General features: G+C 43.5%; 1 long non-coding RNA gene across 5 annotated transcripts; it reads right to left on the bottom strand.

The window, feature by feature from the left end:
- Window positions 1–870: 870 nt before the first annotated feature.
- LOC129485091 (uncharacterized) lies at window positions 871–19,391 on the bottom strand. 5 transcript variants are annotated; one of them, XR_010121420.1, is made up of 6 exons: window positions 18,988–19,391; window positions 9,671–9,759; window positions 4,661–7,863; window positions 4,275–4,434; window positions 1,803–1,917; window positions 871–1,149 (listed from the first exon to the last, which is right to left on the bottom strand). It is a non-coding gene; the product is annotated as an uncharacterized lncRNA (long non-coding RNA). The 5 variants fall into 5 exon arrangements; XR_010121421.1 differs by lacking the exon at window positions 18,988–19,391 and adding exons at window positions 14,835–14,892; window positions 14,994–15,071 and having other exon boundaries at window positions 4,275–7,863; XR_010121419.1 differs by having other exon boundaries at window positions 4,275–7,863.
- Window positions 19,392–19,520: the final 129 nt, after the last annotated feature.

Below are 19,520 nucleotides of genomic sequence, written 5' to 3'. Positions count from 1 at the left end.
CGGGAATCTCCCTGTTTTCTCCCCGGTTTGCCTCCCTTGCTGACAATCTCTTTCTCCCTCTCCTTGGCATCCATTTCTCATCTTCCTACCCTTTCGTGTGTTCTTCTCTTTCTGCTTCACCGGCTTCTTTTCCTTCTGGCTGGCGTGTCTCCTTCTTCAAGCTGCCTGCTTCATCCATCTTCTCCCCTACAGAGCTCAGAGATTTAGAACAGCACTTGCTTGAATCTCATTGTCTAAGCAATGACTGCCCTCCCTGACTACTGTCTGTTAAAAATAAAAATAAAAATTCTTGTCATTTGAGCTTCATGACTGCCTGAATTCTTGATACACTAAGATTTATTGTGTGTACACAATGGCGACCCCCAGGCTAAGCACTTTGAATGCATATCATGAGTGATCCAAGGAGTAGAATTTCAGGAAGTATCTCTTTGTTCTATTTGGAAAACATAATTTTTATAATTATTCAAGAAGGTAATGCATGGAATCAAATGAATGCTGAGGCCAGATCCATGGCTGGGGTCCAACGAGTCACTATGAGGGCAGCATGGCTTTTTTGGGGGAAGTTTGAGCACCGTATCTCAGCTATGAGTGGACGTTACAGTGATCAGCAGTACTTACTGCCTATGCACTGACCCTTTACTTCATTCTTCTACCTTTTCCTCCATCCCACTCCCAGCCCCTCACTCTAAAGACTACACAGGAATGCAAAGAGTTGGTGAGAGTTGGGAGATTTGTTTGGGATAGGAAATGTTGGCAGAATAGGCCATCTTACAAGGTACTTTCTAGCCAACCAGCTGAGTCACTACATGGTGAAGTTAGTTTATAGTCTTTGTGAAGATGGATGGAATAACAAGACTTTGCAATGCTTCGTTCCAACAATTCAGCCACTTTAATAACCAAACAAGATGTTACTACGTGAGGATCAATGCAGGGCCAATGGCTAACACTGTGGCCAAACCCCTGCCTGACCTCAGAATGACCAATGCAAGCAGAGCCACAGGGGAGAAGAAACCCGGTCAGCCACCCAACTGTGTTCTTTCCGAGTTGAACACACAACACTGAACCTGGACCCACTGCTCCCTAAAATGATTTTCTGTGGCTCCAAATAATCATTCTGCTCCAGGTAGTTATGGCTCTTCCTCAAAGCTTCTGTGAAAAATACAAAAACAGACAAAGAAGAAAGAACTCTTTTAAATGGCAGCAAGGTCTAGGTAGGCCTTCTTTCTATTTATGTGTAAAACTCACTAATTATATTTTAATGGATTTTCTTCATGTTGAAACGTGTACATTAAATGTGGAGCCTTTCATTGACATTAGAATTGGCTGAGTCTCTATCATGACAGCATATCTTACCAATTCTGTTAGTTCATTTAAAAATGGACATTGTGTCGACATGTCAAGCAGCAAGTTTAACTGAGCTTAACAATGACAGATACAATTTTCAAAAAGTTAAAATACATGCATTGTATTAAGGCATTGCCTCTTCTTTATCCCAATGGTCATTAGAGGCTGCAGCCAAAATTGGAAACTACTCTTCTTTTTTCAGATAATAGACTTTATTTTTTAAGAGCTGTTTTACATTTTCAGGAAAATGAGCAGAAAACAGCATTTCCATATAACCCTGGCCCTCCTTCTAGTTTCCTCTATCATTAACATCTTACATTAATGTGGTACATTTATGACAATCAATGAGCCAATACTGATACGTTATCATTAACTCAAGACCATAGTTTACATCAAGGTTCACTCTTTGTGTTGTACATTCTATGAGTTTTGACAAATGTTTAATGATATGCACCCACCATTGCTGTACCAGACAGGACAGTTTCAAAATCATCTGTGCTCCACGTGTTCATCCCCTTTGTCTCCCCTAGATCCTGGGAAACCACTGTCTTCTTCATGTCTCCATAGTCTTGCCTATGCCAGAATATCATAGTTGGAATCATACAGTATGCAGGCTTTTTGAATTGGCTTGTTTCACAGTGCAGTATGCATTTAAGCCCCCTCCATGTCTTTCTGTGGCTTGATAGCTTATTTTTATCACTGAATGCTATGCCATTGCATAGATGAACCCTAGTTGGTTCATTCATTCATTTTCCATTAAACACCGCTATGTGCTCTACATTTAACCAAGTTCTATGAGGATACCAAAAAATTCTACAACAGCTTTCTCCTCAAAGTTAGTCTAATTATGAAGACATATATTAGGCAAATGATGTAAAAGTATATTTTAAGGCATTGAAGTATATGGTTCGTTCCAAACAAATGTGATCTAGAAAAGCAATGTTTTCAGGGGATCATGGTCCCCTGAGATTAGACACATATTTCGTGTGTATATGTGTCCAGGGTCCAAGGCATTCATCACATTCTTAAGGGGATATAATATGCCCTCCACCAAATTAAGAACTACTGCAGAGATGAACAGGGGTGCAAATGATCATCAGTTGCATTTGCAACTGGAGAAGAGCTCATGAAGGAGGTAGGGCTTGACCTGAAAACAGAAGGGTGGTAGTAGGGCCTGGTTAGGTGGGCAGAGGAGCAGACAGCACGAGGAGAAGTGTGAAAAGGAGGTGGGGCAGTGAAACAGCGAGGAGGAACAGGTCTACTTTGAGTTAAGAAAGGGAGAAGACATAAGATTGGCTAGAAAAGGGAAGTTCTTCAAAGTCCAGAAGATATCTACACTGGGATTATAAAGCACAAAATGTCTTGTTCATCCCATATAGAAAGTGTTGGCCAGGTGTGGTGGCCGATGCCTGTAATACCAGCACCTTGGGAGGCCAAGGTGGATGGATCGCTTGAGGTCAGGAGTTTGAGACCAGCCTGGCCAACATGGTGAAAACTCATCTCTACTGAAAATACAAAAATTAGCCAGCATGGTGGTGCATGCCTGTAATCTTAGCTACTCGGGAGCTGAGGTAGGAGAATTGCTTAAACCCAGGAGGCAGAGGTTGCAGTGAGCCAAGATCGTGCCACTGCACTCCAGCCTGGGTGACAGTGAGACTCCATCTCAAATAAGCAGACCAAAAAAAAAAAAAAAAAATAGAAAGTGTCTTGTGCCAACTGTTAGCAGACACACATAGATGCACGTGCATCATACACACACCCATACAAGCATTAAGATGCATTTTCTTTGAGAAATGCAGCCTTCTCATTCTCTTTGCCACTTCTTTGTAGAAGAAATCCCCTATAAAATGGCTTTGGATTAAAAAGTCAGTATGAAACCATGAACCCTGATCAGGAAAGAGAAGACAGGAGAGAGAGGTAAGAGGGAATGATTACTTTCTACTAAGTCAGATTGGTTTCAACACTTGGCTCTGAAAAGCTTGGCTTATTTTCACTCTGAATCATGAATAAGAAAATGCCCTGCAAACTGTAAAGCACTTTGTAGATGTTCTCATTATTACGCTATTCCATCTCATATGAAATATGTTTCCTTTTCCTCTCTGCTTTTCGAAATCAAATCCATCCCTAAATGCCTGGCTCAAAATGTAAGCTTTCTTTGACTATTTCAGCAGACTGTGATCTTCCCATCCCCTAAAAGTCCATCAAATTTATAACAAGAGCCTTTCATTTGGCCCCAGTATCACAAACCACACTCCCTTGTTTGTTTTTTCTGGGTCTCTGTCTTGCCTTTTAGTACAAAGGTGTTCACTGTTGTTTGCCACTCACTAAAATGGTGTTTGGCACAGAGTAGGTGTTCAATAAATACTTTTTTTTTTTTTTAATGGAATCTCAGCCTGTCATCCAGGCTGGAGTGCAGTGGTGGATCTTGGCTCACTGCAACCTCCACCTCCCAGCTTCAAGTGATTCTCCTGGATTGGCCTCTTGAGTAGCTGGGACTACAAGAGTGTGCCACCATGTCCAGCTAAATTTTTTTGTACTTTTAGTAGAGACAGGGTTTCGCTATGTTGGCCAGGCTGGTCTTGAGCTCCTGACCTCAAGTGCGCTGTCCATCACAGCCTTCCCCAAAGTGCTGGGATTACAGGTGTGACCCACTGCACCTGGCCCAGTAAATACTTTTAAAATTGTATTAATGGCACAGGATTTCTAGAGATATGTTTTGTAATATTTTTAGTTTATGCCATTCCCATAGTAGATAACCATTCAATTACATATCTAAAAACTGGTGACATGGTCTGCACATTTTGTCTATTTAGCCATGAATCAGTCAGGCTGCAGACAAACAGCCACATGACCCTTCTTCGCACCAAGCATTCTTATTGCTCTTCTTTTCCTTTACCATCTTGCTTTGTTTCCTATTGATGTTCTCTTACCTGGGCCTCAAATGATACTTATGACTTTAAAAGTGCATTTTCCAGGATATCTCTTTTGGAGGACAGGGGTGAAAGTATACCCTTCTCTCCTGCCTCATTCATCCTTTGTAGTAGGGTTCACTTGGAAGTCTAGGACCCAATGAAGAGCAAACTCAGTCTCCTATGAGTAAAAACAGACAGGGAGTCTGATTCCTGTTCCTGCCCACATCCCTGCAGATAAAGAGGACTGGCTATTTGTCCAACTGTGCTTCATGCAGTCCCTCAAGAATAACCACCTGTATTCCCATCACTGTGTTCTATATCTGTTTGTTTTGTTTTCATTGTCAATAAACTGTATCTAGATGCTGGGTGAAGTTCTACAGAAAAATTTGACTTAAAAGGCAAACCTCTGGGACCTGCAGAGAGAATAAAGACAAGCAGGTAGGTGATGATGCAGGCCAGCACACAAACCACCAAGCCGACCATGGGTGAAGCTGGCTGGCTCTCCTTGGAAGCGGTGGATATTGGATGAATCTCTGTAAAGCCAGGAGTCCAGGTCTTAGCCTTGTGGTTTTGGTAACTCTATTTTACCAGTTTACTCAAGAGTTATCAGGATCTGATGAGCTGATCTATTCCTATAAAACCCCAGACTGGCTTTATCTTTCCCAAATCAGAATATCAATATATTAATTTAGAATGAGAAGTATGTCATTTTAGGACAGGAATATTCAGGTTCAGGGCACTTATGTGCATGATATGATATGCACAAAACTGATAAACTAAAGTTTTAATGTGGAGATAACTTGCTAAACATGGAATCAATCTTGAGGTGTGCTTTCTATGGGATATAGCATACCCTGGAACACAGACAAGCTCTGCTCCACTTCGAAAAATATCTTCCCACAGGAAAAAAATATTACAGTGTGGAGATGCACAAACACATTCTTCTTCACTTCTTTTTTCTAAATTTCACAAAAACTACCACCCATACTTTAAAATGATACCTAAAAATTTAATTCCAAAGTAAGTATGGGATCACCGCAAGAAATGAAAAAAAAAAAAAAACACTCCAAAGATATGTAAAGAAAAAGTTAGTAATTTCATATCTCTGCCACTGCCTCCATACCCAACTCTGTGGTAATAGATGTGTGGGGCCTGGGGTATACAGCCCCCTGTACCTTTCACTAGGATTATACAAAGACATGCAGTATAGTTAGGGATTTTCACATTTCTTTTTATAAATATTACACAATACAACACACTGTGAAACTTACTCCTCTCACGAATATATCACGGACACTTCCCCTTGGCCAATGGGTATAACTCAGACATTATTTTTAGTAGCTGCATCATATGTGATCATTTCCCAGCCTGCCTGTGGTTAGAGGTAGCCATGTCACTGAGTTGTGGCCCATCGAGTGCAGAGGGAACCAGCACTCCACGCCTAGGCCTGGCCCGTAAAAATCTCCCGTGGGGGTATCCTCCATTTTCTCCTTCTATCTGCCAGCTGGAAGTGAAGGCCTCCGAGGCTCCCACTCACAGGTAGGGGAAGCCTAGGTCCCTGAACTACTATGTGGGCTAAACCCCTGTGCTGACTGTTGTCAGAATGAGAAATAAACTTTCATTGTGTTAGGCTACTGTTAGCATTTATCTGTCACTGCAACTTGTGTTACTTAACTGAGGCAATGGCTTCCACTATATTAGTGTTTCTGGGTTCCTTTTTTGTGGATAATCAGATGTAAAATCCAAAACCTAAGCCCAGGCACAGTGTTTCATGCCTGTAATGCCAGCACTTTGGGAGGCCAAGGCAGGAGGATGGTGGCGCACTCTTGTAGTCCCACCTACTCAAGAGGCCCAGCCATGAACAACATGGTGAAACCCCATCTCTACAAAAACAAACAAAACTTAGCTGGGTGTGGTGGTGGGTGCCTGTAGTCCCAGCTACTTGGGAGGCTGAGGTGGCAGGATTACTTGAGCCTGGGAGGCAGAGGTTGCAGTGAACCAAGATCGCACCACTGCACTCCAGCTTGGGTGATAGAGTGGGACCCTGTCTCAGAAAAATAAAAATAAAAATCCAAAACCTGTATCAGTCAATCATGCAGTCACTTATTACACATTCCCCTAATATCTATTAATTCATACAAATGTAATACGGAGTCCTAAGCCATCTATCTTATCCATCAGAATGAATTCATAGGTGCAAGAAAAACATGGTCTGCCATTCAAATTTTTGCTTATTACTATGTACATTCATTTAGTTTGATCACAATGCAAGCTTGATTTCTTTTCTCTAAGAGTTTAAAGAGCCATTTTTCTTTTTGACCACTGTCCTTTTGTTAACTGTCCTTGACTAATCACTCAAACGATATAGGTTTTGTTGTTTTGACGGAAATGAAAAAATTTTCTAAGTAATTATTTCAGATTTTCTTGCTTTAAAGGTAGAATAAAGGGTGAATAGACAACAGTTGGGGAAGTTAAAGAAATGAGAATTTTAAAAATTATCCAGACTTGGATTGTTCTAGTTTTCAAAAATCATATAATGCATTTAGTAGTAATAGTTGCAGTAGGAGGAGCAGCTCAAATGTTTCAGCATGAAACCCAAAAGATCCTCATGGTCCCTACTTGCATTGTAAACTAATGCTCTATCAGCTTTATGGCTGAGGCAAATATTTAGTAAGCCTCAGATTGTGCTGCAGCAGTTTGGGGTAGAATGATTGCCACGCGGTCACAGTTATGTGTGATAAAGGGAAACTGTTGTATGTATAATGTATGGAGAAGAGGAAATAATGGAACATGGAAATAGATGACTTTGGTATTTTGTCCATGGGCCTAACTAATGATGTTGCTCAGATTCCATAGTTAGGGCTCAGTGTGAGTTGGTGACAGCATTGACCTAGGACTCCATGTGCAGACCTAAAAACACTCTAGAAGAAAATATGTTTAGGCCAGGTGCAGTGCCTCACGCCTGTAATCCCAGCACTTTGGAAGGCTGAGGTGGGGAGATCACTTGAGGCCAGGAGTTCAAGACCGGCCTGGCCAACATGGCAAAACCCCATCTCTAGTAAAAATGCAAAAGTTAGCCAGGTGTGGTGGCGGGCACCTGTGGTCCCAGCTACTTGGGAGGCTGAGGCAGGAGAATCACTTGAACCCAGGAGGCAGAAGTTGCAGTGAGCTGAGATTGTGCCATTGCACTCCAGCCTGGGCAACAGAGACTCCAACTCAAAAAAAAAAAAAAATGCTTACAGGATACAGTGATTTGAGGCCATACTAAAAAGATCATCAGATCCTAGCCGTTGGGTCAGATATTTCACTAATAAAAAGATTAACGGCCAGGTGAGATAGTTCACACCTGTAATCTCAGCACTTTGGGAGGCTGAGGTGGGAGGATTGCTTGAGCCCAGGAGTCCAAGACCAGCCTGGGCAACACAGAGAGACCATGTCTCTACAAAAAAGTTTTAAAACTTAGCCAGCCATGGTGGTGCATGCCTATAGTCCCAGCTACTTGGGGGGCTGAGGCAGGAGGATTGATTGAACCTGGGAGGTTGAGGCTGCAGTGAATTGTGATTATGCCACTGCAAGTGCACTCCAGCCTGGGCAACAGAGCAAGACCCTGTGGAGAAAGAGAGAGAGAGATTAAACATATTAAAGGTATAAGCATTTTCTACAACTTCTCAAATTATTATTTAAAAAAGGCAAAAAGTGAATATGTATGTCTGGTGTGGGTGCTCAACAAAGTGAGAATGACACCCCATTACACTAAGGACCTCCATTTACCAGATTGGTGGGTGTCGCCCATACAGAATTGGAGAAAGGGTTATATTCTGCTTTTGCTAATGATTTATAAGGTGGGCACTCACACTCAAAATCTTATAGCCCTTATTTCCAGCCCTTCTTTCATCCTACCAACTTGGACTCCTGCTCAAAAATATTCAGTGCTTCTCCATTGCTTTTGGAAATAGATGTAAATACTTCTGCTGGGCACTAAAGGCTCTCCCCAGTCCAGGCCCGATCTATTTGTCTAAACATATTTTGTATTAACTGTTGTCTAACACCTGGCCCCAGTCTGGGGCAGGCCAGCCCTAAGGCACGGCCATTCCATGTGCCATGTCCATTTTTCATTCCCAGCCCCAAGCCTTTCCTCTTCTCCTCCACACATCCAATCCCAATTGTGCCACGGGCAGAAATCAGTGTCTCCAAGTCCACCTCCACATAGCAGTCTGGCTCCCTCCAAAGTACAAGAGAATTGGCTGGTGGGCAGTTCGATGGGTGCAGTTGCATGGTGCCCCACACTCAGAAGGACCACGGGCCTGGCTCCTCTGTCTAGACTCAGATGCTGGTGCATTCTGGACTTACTCATGTAACAGGTATTTACTGAGCCTCAAGTAAGTGCCAGGCACTGTTCTAGACGCTTGGAATATGTCAGTGAACAAAACAGACAATGACTTTGTGAAACTTACATTCTAATAGAAAGAATCAGACCACAAAAAATGAACTTTAAAAATAAGTAAATAATAAATGATGTTAGAAGAGAATAAATACTATGCAAATATAGCAGAATAAGATAAGGGCAGGGATTCTTATCCTGGAATTCAGACTCATAGCAGCTTCATGGATAGAATTCAGGGGATCTGTGAACTTGGATAGGGGGAAAAATGGCCCGTTTATTTTCATTAACCTTAAACCTTCAAACCTGACTGTAGGCTACAACCTCAGAAGCCACAGCAATACCTATAACTTTGTTACCAATTGAAATCACAGATATTTTGTATCAGATTGACAATTGTTGCAGATTTCTTGAACTGTTTACATTCATCACTACTTTGTAGCTAGTGGACCTGTGGTTAAATCTTGTTATTTAATGTATCAATAAAGAAACATACATTTAGTAACTGTTTCTCAAAATTGTATCAATAAAGAAATACACATTTAGTAACTGTATCTCAATATAATTAGCGTCTTTTGTAGTCTTATGTGTTTTTATTCAATGCATTTAAAGACATTATTCTGAGAGGGCAATCCCAGGCTTCACCAGACTGCAGAAGAAATCCACGGGAACAAGAAAAAAGGTTAAGAACACCAGGTAAGGGAAAATGGGGTGAAGTAGAGGACAGCGTGGGTAGAGGGGCAAGTTGCAATATTAAATAGGGTGGTCAGGTTAGGTTTCATGCCTAACGACCTTTGGACCTGAGTTTCTATCGCTTGCTCTTCTTGGCCATCCCAGTCATTGCCCTGGCTTTACCCAACCCTCAGACTCAGGAACCCGGTGGCGCCATCTTGTTAGTCACCTCTCCCCCAGCTGCCCACCACCTTCCCCTCTCTGGCTATTTAACACAGGACTTAACATCCAGAAGTTTGTAATGAATGTAATAATGTCAATAGAGCCCAAAGAAATTCAAGGATGTTTTTTAAAATCTTACCTGTTGTTGTTCTGCCTTCTATTTAAACATCCAACTCAACCAGACAAACTAGCTCACATCAGCCAGGCAGGCCAGGCAGCATATGTCTCCTAAAGAAAAGATAAGCAAAACAAATCAGCAGCTTCTGAAAGTTGATGAAGTGTACTACCTAGGGCAAGTGGAATGCAAGCTGAAGATATTGCCGTATTCCAAAAGAAATTCTTTAAAAATTCAAATTCATCTCATACATACAAACGAAAATCCTCAGAATTCTATGACAAAAGATTCTTTGTTTTTTTTTAACTTACACTTTGAAGCTGTTGGATTATTATTATTTTTTTTTTTGAGACGGAGTCTCACTGTCGCCCAGGCTGGAGTGCAGTGGCGCGATCTCTGCTCACCGCAGGCTCCGCCCCCCGGGATTCACGCCATTCTCCTGCCTCAGCCTCCTGAGTAGCTGGGACTACAGGCGCCCGCCACCTCGCCCGGCTAATTCTTTGTATTTTTAGTAGAGAAGGGGTTTCACCGTGTTAGCCAGGATGGTCTCGATCTCCTGACCTCGTGATCCGCCCGCCTCGGCCTTCCAAAGTGCTGGGATTACAGGCGTGAACCACCGTGCCCGGCCGCTGTTGAATTATTTTTAAAAGATCTATACACAGATTGTGATAAAACACATAAGGAAATCACAAAACTAAATTCTTCCTTAAAATGGCTAAGATGCTGTTAGCTGTAGGTAATGGGATCCTTGCTAAAGGTGTCTTCATAAAGACAGCTCTCCTCTCAATAAGGCTGGAGGTCAGTGGTTCCAAGGCCAGTTTACTTCCTTACTTGCAAGATGTCACTCTAATTGATCCCACCCAAAGCATCCCATCCTACTAGGATATGGCTGAAGAAGAGGGAAAGGAAATGGACCACCTCTTCCCATGGAACACACCTTTATGAGAAAGGAGACACTTTCTCAGAAGTCTCCAAGTTTTACCTTTTATCTCATTGGGCCACATGACCACCACTGGAAACATGACTGATTTGCTGCAACTGACTTAGACCAATCATAATTTACTTTCTTGGGCAGGTACATTACTGCCTAAATAAAATCAGAGTTCTACAACTGAGGAAGAAGACACCAGAGATAGGCAGCAGGCAACCACATGTGTCTTCCACATAGAGTGAAAAGCTTCAGGATTATATCAAAAAAAAAAAAAAAAAAAAGAAAGAAAGAAAAAGAAAAAGAAAGAAGAACCCTAGGCTTAAAAAATAAAATTAAGCTTTGAAGTTGTTGGAACTAAAAGGTCTATCTGTGAAACTTTTCACTAAAATAAAAACAGGTAATCCCAAAACTAAATTCTTCCTTGCATTCTATCACTTATTATATTCCCAGAACTGTTCAAAGCTGTCTAGAAGTATACCCTTTCTCATGGATTCAGTACACATTTATTAAGTGTCTCCTTCATATATGACACTACGATGTTTTGTTGCCTTGTATAGTTTATCTTCCCCTTCCTTCACATGAATAATTTCTACTGATGAGGTAGACATTATTATCTCACTCTATAGGTGAGAAAACTGAGGTGCAGAGAAATGAAATCATTTCCCTTATCATCATCCAGTTAAAAGTGATGCACCTAATTTTCCTGATGGTCAGTAACTCTTTCATTGCTCCCATAGAGGGAAAGGTGAGACATTTAAAAAACAAAAAAACAAAAAACAAAAAAAAACCCCTCTAATACTAGATAGGAAAAAATGAATGCAGCAGAAACAGACCTAAAATATGCTTTGAGGAGAATAAAGGATAAATTACCTCTGGGGATGTGGGCTGGGGAATAGGAAAGGCTTAATGAAGGAAATAGCATGTGAACTGGGTCTTAAAGGATGGGGAAAACATGGAGTTCAGGACACTCTGGGCAGAGAGGCTGGCATGTACAAAGACAAAGATGTGCAGCTATTGCTTAGGATGCATGAGAGGCAAGAGTGGGAAATGAGATTGGGAAGGGAATTTTGGGCAGATCATGATGGGATTTAGGTGTCAGGTTAAGGTGATGAAGGTTATTGTGCAGGTAATATGGTGACTCTGAACATCTCTGAGCAATGGTATGCAGTGCGCAGCAAGACAATGTTGTCAGCAATCAGTTATGTGAATTAAAGAAGAGGGAGAGACTGGAGTCAGGGACACCTGTTAAAAAAAATAGTGCAGCAGTCCAAGGAGGAGGTAGGGATAGGCTGAATCAGGTACTGGCAGTAGAAATGAAGAGGAATGGAAGAATGTGAAAAGCTATCACACAAACAACAACAACAACAACAACAACAAAACAATGGGTCCTGGCAGTTGACCTGCGATGGCTGGAGCTGAAGGACTAGGAGGTGGTTATTGTTTACCAGAAGCAGGTTTGGGAGGAGATGAGTTCCATTCGGTAGAGGTGTCCGGAAAGCAGGTGGAAATGTGGGACAAGTGCTAAAGAGACTATGTCAATTCAAACACCAGCCTCAGAGATCTAGAGATGAGCTTGCCAAGAGAACAAGCAGAAAGGGAACAGAAGAGAGCTTAGATCCAGTCCATCAAGAAACAGGGTGAAGGGAGAAGGACATGGCCCCTAAATGATCAGGTCTCTCTCTTCTTAGTTCCCTCCTTTAGCTTCTTAGCCTCTCCCTCCACACCTGTAGTTATGGAACTGCTTTGTGTAAATGTGTCCCGTAGGGAGTAAATTCAAAATGCAGATTTCTGGGTGCCACCCCCAGAGATTCCTGAGTCAGCAGGTTTGGGGTTCTGCCTGAGGAGTCTGCATCCTTAGAAAGCCCCTTCGATGCAGACAGCCCAAGGACCACACTTTGAGAAATGCTGCCATGTAACCTCTCCCTGTGTGATCTCACCTCCTTCTATGGATCAGCCACCCATTATATACTTACTGATGACTCAAAACAATCTCTATGTTCTATTAAAAACCCTTGGCTGAGCTCCAGTCCTGTACACCCACCTGGCAACTGAGCATCCCTGTCTGAATATCTCATAGGTACTTTAGACTCAACATGTTCAAAATTGAATTCATTTTTCCCCACATCTGGTGCATTCAGAATAAAGTACAAGTTCTTCAGCTTGGCATACAATCTCCAGCATCATTCTCGACCACTGTCTTGGCCTTGCTTTGCATGTTTAGAAATATTATAATTTCTTACAGATCCTGGACATTCATATCTTTCTATCCTATTTGCTGTCACCTGCCAGAACTCACAGTGCCAGGCACAGACGTGCCACTCCCCCGCCCCAAACACACTCCTTGCCATTTGTCCCTCTGTACTATCTTTTGACCATGTGCATCCTTTTTACTGCTGCACTCATTACCCTGTATCATGCTCCTTGCTTGGTGGTTTTTCTTTGAACTTGAGCTCCTTGAAAGCCAGGGCTATGGCTTATTCCCTTTTTTACTCCCAGCTCCTGCTACAGAATCTAGCACATAGTAAGCTGTAGCTGAACATTTGATGAATTGATTTTCTTGGGAAAAAAGAAAGAAAGGAAGGAAGAAAGAAATGAAAGAAGGAAGAAAGAAATGAAAGAAGGAAGGAAGAAAGAAAGAGAAAGAAAGAAAGAAAAAGAAAGAAAGAAAGGAAGGAAGGAAAGAAGGAAGGAAGGAAAGAAAGAAAGAAAGAAAGAAAGAAAGAAAGAAAGAAAGAAAGAAAGAAAGAAAAAAAAAGAAAGAAAGAAAAAGAAAGAAAGAAAGGAGGGAGGGAGGGGGGAAGGGGGAAGGAAGGAAGGAAGGAAAGAAGGAAGGAAGGCAGGCAGGCAGGCAGGCAGGCAGGCAGAAAGGCAGGCTAGGAGTATTGAAAAAAAAAAAAACAAAAACAAAAACCTAAACAAGCATGTGAAGGGAGGAAGGACTAGGAATATTGGGAAAAAACAAAACAAAACAAAAAACAAAAAAACCCCAAAAAACTAAATAAGCATGTGAAGGATGTGAAGGGAGGGGAGTGATTCAAGAAGAGTGAGGTGATTAACAGTGTCTAACTCATGTTTGCTTGGAGATCAAGCAGGGGAGGGGCTGAGAAAGGGCATGCGATTTGGCATCTAAGAAGCCACTGGCAACCTCAGAGCAAACAGTCAGTCCTAACTGCCCTCTGCCATGACAGTCAAGCCCCTCCAGGGTTGCCACATAGGAGCAAGCTCTTTCATGTCAGTGGGAGGAAACCTTACAATTGAAACTTCACACTGCACAGAAATGCACAGGTCCACTGATTCACGGCTGAGGTAGGCTTAACAGGACCTGCAGGCTTTTAAAAGAGCTCTCCTCAGTCTACCTTTATTTCTACCTCCACCCCAAGCTTCTTTCTGCACCATTTCTACTTAGTCTGTCCAAGTTCAGCCTGGACTGCAGGTCAGGGAAACCAAGCTATTACCTACCTCCCATGATCACAGAAATTTCTCTGCAGGGTTGGGTTGCTTCTCTGAACTGCTTCTCATGTGCAAATCCATCCTAATCTGCCATTCCCGCAACCTTGAACAAAATCGCCCTACCTTCTGTGCATCTACATTACAGCTTCTTTTCATTCATAGGCTGATTGCATTTTTTTTTTTTTTTTTTTGCCATATTTCCTTTCTGCTGAATGCTCTTATGGCATCGCTTTGCTTTTCCTGCACCCCTATTCAGGTGTCTGATCATTTTTCTTCTAGGAGCAGAAGCAGAAAAATGAATGATGTTTCCCTATTCCCCTGATTTTGCCAGTGTAATTTCTCCAAGACTGCCATTTCCACAGTCAGATTCCCTTCACCCTGCCAAGCCTCGCTCTCCCCTTTGCCCTTAAAGCCACAGCTCTATTGTTCCTCATTTGAATGAAACGTCTACTCTTTTAAATTCTCTGTGAGTGTAATGTCTTGTCACTGAAGCTTTCAGTTAAAGAGTTTTGTTATTAAATAGTACTCTGTTATAAATTGTATCATTGAAACGGATCAAAGGTTTAAAGCAGAAAGACAAGGTAATTTCTTAAGAATAATCCAAACAAAAATAGGTCTCTATTATGACTTGTTAAGAAACAGAATTAAAAGAGAGGAAGAAGAAATAAAGAATGTGTGGAAAAGATAGAAAGATACAGAGAAAAAGAAAATTAGACACACAGTCAGAAAGAGAGGAAAATAGAGATAGAGCAAGGGACCAAAAGAGAGGTGTGATATCAAAAGACAGAACTTGAGATAGTGACCTACCTCCCTCAGGCACATCCTCGAGAGATAAACCACAGGCTCAGACATGGAAAATAAAGAGCTGTCAGGAAAATAAGAGCAACACACACCAAGTGAGAATCATAGACAAGCCACACAGACATCATGCTAAGAATACCCTGAGAGTAATAGAGACATACACACCTAAATGCACACACCAAAAAGAGGGTTATCTCTATCCTGTGGCCTTGAAGATATTGTGACGTTGTGCAGTTTCACAACTATAGGCATACATGAAAAAAAAAAGACCTTTCGTTCCATGTCCTGTAAGCAAAGTGAACTTGAAATGAGGTCAAAGCTCCCCCATGTTCACTCTACCAACTCCTGAGAAAGATATGACTTGCACCATTTTGTAGAAAGGCAAATTAAGGAGAGGTAACTGGTATAGATGGTTACTAAATCCTTTCCAGTTTTCTTGCCTTTATTATTGTTCTTCAATGCACCCTGAAGTTAAATGGTATTTTGGCAACCTAGAGTTCCATGTACTGTTAAAAAAAAAAAAGTGATTTTTTTTAAATGATTAAACTCCTTAGAACACTGCTAATGTGTTTATTAAATAAATAAAATACAATGCACACTATCTCTAGCCAAATGGGACAGCTCCCAGACCCCTCTCATTGTCTCAGGCCCATGACTGGCAATGCCCTCTCTGCTTGGAGCAACCTCTGGTGCTCTTTTCTGGTACCTCCTTAGCCCTCCTCATCCTTCTACTATCTCCACCCATAAAACAGGACACATATTCAGGTGGAATTTCAGAAACCTGTATTTCCCTCCAAACTAGTTTCACCAAAGTCACTAATGCAACTCTTGTTGCTAAATCCAATTGATGCCTTTCTGCCTTTTTTTTTTTTTTAGATGGAATTTAGCTCTTGTTGCCCAGGCTAGAGTGCAATGGCACTAACTCGGCTCACTGCAACCTCCGCCTCCTGGGTTCAAGTGATTCTCCTAGCTCAGCCTCCCAAGTAGCTGGGATTACAGGCGCCTGCCACCACGTCCAGCTAATTTTTTGTGTTTTTAGTAGAGACGGAGTTTCATCATGTTGGCCAGGCTGGTCTCGAACTCTTGATCTCAGGTGATCTGCCTGCCTCGGCCTCCCAAAGTGCCGGGATTACAGTCATGAGCCACAGCACCCAGCTGCTCTTCTGCTTTCATCTGACGTGGGCCTCTCAATAGCACGCAGCACTGTTGACCTCGCTGGGATGTTGAGGAACCCCCCTGTCCTGGCTGTCCTCCAACTTCTCTGCCCTCTCGTCCATGGGGAGCTCTTTTTCCTCTTTCCATGTCTCAAATACTGGTACTCCCCAGGTTCTGTCACAGATCCTCTCTCCTCCCAGCTCCCATGCTCTCCTTTAGTGACATTTCACTGTTAGGTTTATACCTTGCTGCCACTTGACTGCAGTCACCAGAAGGAAAGGAGACAATTAGTATACTCAGTCTGCCAATTCATGAAAGAAAATCTAAGCTTATTTCAAGAATATTTTTCCGTTATATCATACCAACTTCGCTAGCTCAATTGAATGAATGTTTTGCATCTCATGGATACAGCTTCAGTCACTGTGGTCTGAAGAGAAGGTGGGCCTCTATCTGTATGGCTCCATCTTGTTCCCCTTTCATGGGACTCTATTTCCTTGCCCAAGATGGTTCCCTTCTTATGGGGCGGAGACTACCTGTAAAATGTTTTCGGTTGACACAAGTGATATTCATTTTAAGACTGCCTAGAATCACTCACTGCTAGACAGCAGCTGGGATGGACTTAGACGCAGTTACTGAACACTGGTCAGTGCTGAATTCAGGGGCAGTCCTATAAAGCAGGGCCTTGCTCCAAGACGCTGCCAATCCAGTTATGAACACAGGGTACCTACACAGAAGACAAGAGTCAGCCATTTAGGGTGGGGGTATGCTGTGGACAACAGAGTGTGAGCAATAGGCAGGAAATATTCTGTGAGCCTAAGGAAAGATGAGACAAAAGTCAGTGGGGCTGGTCAGAGGGAGGAGTTAGAATAATAGTAACTTTTATTGAACCCCTACTATGTGTCTGCCCTCTACACAAAACTCTCTCTCTAATCTAACCCAGCCTCAGAGGCTGTGATGAGGAGTATATGAAATGCCTTTTATCAAGTTTTTAGTGTTGTGCTGGACACAAGGGAGCATGCAACAAATTGCAGCTATCATCCATTCAACAAATATGTGTGCAGTATTCACCATGCGTTAGGCAATGCACAGTTACTGGACGTACAATACAAAGCAAGAAAAACATAGTTTCTGTCCTTACTGAGCTTACAGTCTAGAGATGCCTTGTCCAAAATGGTAGCCACTAACCACTCATGGTTATTAAAATTAAAAATTCAGTTCCTCAGTCATACTACCCACATTTCATGTGCTCCACAGACATAAGTAGCTACACTGCCATTATGGCAGCAAGTTCTAATGGCCAGCACTAGAAAGGGCAGAGAGACATACATGCAGGGTATGTATGTAAGAGGGAGTTACATACCTGTGTGGTGAAGGCTATGATAGAGATTTACAGATGCAAAAGGAGAACATTACTATTGTTCTCCTTCTCATAATCAAAATACAGACACTGAGGCTCAGAGAGGTTAAGCAATTTGACCAAGATCACATAGTTAAGTGAAGAGCTAGGATTTAAACCTAGATCTGCCTTACTCCCATGCTATCTCAGGCTGTTTTGTGGAGGAGGTGAGCCCGGCACAGGTAGAATCTGGTTAAAGAGAGAAGATGGAGAAGGCACCCCTCTGGGAAAGTGGGTGGGAAAGTGACAGCTTGGGCAAAGGCACAATGACAGAGATGGGTGAAGCTGGCAGTGGGCTACAAGTAAACCAGTTTGGCTAGAGAAGCAGTGACTTGCTGAACTCATGTCCTTAGAAAGCTAAGTCAGGACTCGCCTGCCTTGATGAAAAGCCAAGGCACTAGAAAACTCAGCCCCACCTGCAGAGGTTGAGTCCTTAGAGGATGTTAGCCAGGAGCATGGCATGGCCAGAATCACGTATTATGAAGATGGCAGTATTTAGGATGACCTGGGCCAAGACTAAAGGTAAAGATTGCAGGGAGGATAGAAGGGAAGGAGTTAAATGACCGGTGTGGAGCAAAGAACACTAGCGTGGGAGCCACGAGACCTATTCCTAAGCTTCAATACTGGGCAACAGATTTTACTTCTCTGGACTCCATTTCTTCAACTCTAAAAGGGCAGGGCTGGCCCAGATGACCTCTGAGGTCCCTTTTAGCAACAGTAGTCTGGGATTCTGCAAATGTGAATGGCATTAAGTTGAGAAAAGGGATAGAAAGTGTAGCATTGATTATGGGAGCAAGGAAGACCACAGAGTACAAGATCACACAGAGGAAGGGGTCGTGATGTGCCACTAAAAAAGTGTGAAAGAGGTTACCTTTTTGGGGGGGATTGGAGGATGGGAATGGAGGATGGAGACCGGAAAGGATAAGAAGTAGTGAAAAAATCACGAGGTTTTTAAGAAAGTTATACAGTGTTAGAGATCATTATTTTACACAGATAGCTTTTCAACTTTTTTAAACCCATGATTCACAGTCGGAAATAAAATTGACATCATGGTCCAGTACACTTGTCCAGTACCTATAATCGAAACAAAAGGTTTATGAAACAATAGTTGCCCTTTCTAAGGGCAATGGACTCTAATATTTTCTATTGGATTCCATTTCATTCTTTTTGAAAGCCGGTTGCCTTCCGCTGCATTTATTTTATGATCTATTACTGTGTCACGACCCACAGTTTTAAAAACAGTGCCTAAGAGGAGACCCAACAAGTCTTCCTAAGTTGGAGGGGATGGCAGGGCATCCGGGAGGCAGCTGGAGAAGCAAACCTAGAGAGACTCCGGGCTGGGGAGAGTTTGGAGAGTGTTTAGCGGAAGCCCTGATAGGAGAGAGCGCTGAGAAAAGCGAGGACCCAAACAGTGTGAGCTCCCATTCAAGTGATGGAGTGGGGGCCCTCAGGACAGTGTAGACGCGAGGCGGAGGAGATCAGGGTGGCGTGGAAGCCAGACTCCGGCAGGAACCCAAAGACCACCCCGGGGGCTGCATTTCCGCGGCGTGCACGGCAGGGCTTCGGTGCCTCTGACCTCGTGTGGCTTTCCGAAGCTCCTCCACTCACCCGCCCTCCTCGGGAGCACGGCGCGCGCCCACTCCTTCATTCATTCATTCCACTCCTACCTCTTCGAGCGCCAACCGGCTGTGAGATGGGCGAGCCACTTTGCCGGCCCGGGGCTCTCTTTCGGGTCGGTTCCCTCCCCGCCAGCACACGCGCGCACCCTCGCACCTGGGCACACACACACGCGCGCGCGTGCACACACACACACACACACAAAGTTCTGGGGCCCCTCTGCAGACCGGCTCGGCTGCGCTGGGCTCGGAGCTGTGCGCCCGCCGGGTCCAGGCGGGCCCTCTCAGCCACTACCCGGGGCCTGCCCCGCGCCCAGTCCCCCCGCGCTGCGCGGCAGCCCCTCCCGGCGCGGTCCCCTCGGGCCGCTGGTGCGGCTCTGCCCTTCGGCTCGGCCTTCCCCGCCTCTCATCCGTGCCATCGGCGCTCGATTGCGCGCGGACTCCCTGTGGCTCTCCCGGCCCCGCGCCCCGCCCCCGCGCGCCGCCCCCCTCCGCCAGCAACTTTTGCGGAGCCCCCGCGCCCAG

Source organism: Symphalangus syndactylus, chromosome 6 (genome assembly GCF_028878055.3).
Source record: "Symphalangus syndactylus isolate Jambi chromosome 6, NHGRI_mSymSyn1-v2.1_pri, whole genome shotgun sequence".
NCBI classification, from domain to species: domain Eukaryota; kingdom Metazoa; phylum Chordata; class Mammalia; order Primates; family Hylobatidae; genus Symphalangus; species Symphalangus syndactylus.
The sequence above is the reverse complement of the archived record's forward strand: the minus strand, read 5'-3'. Positions and strand labels throughout refer to the sequence as shown.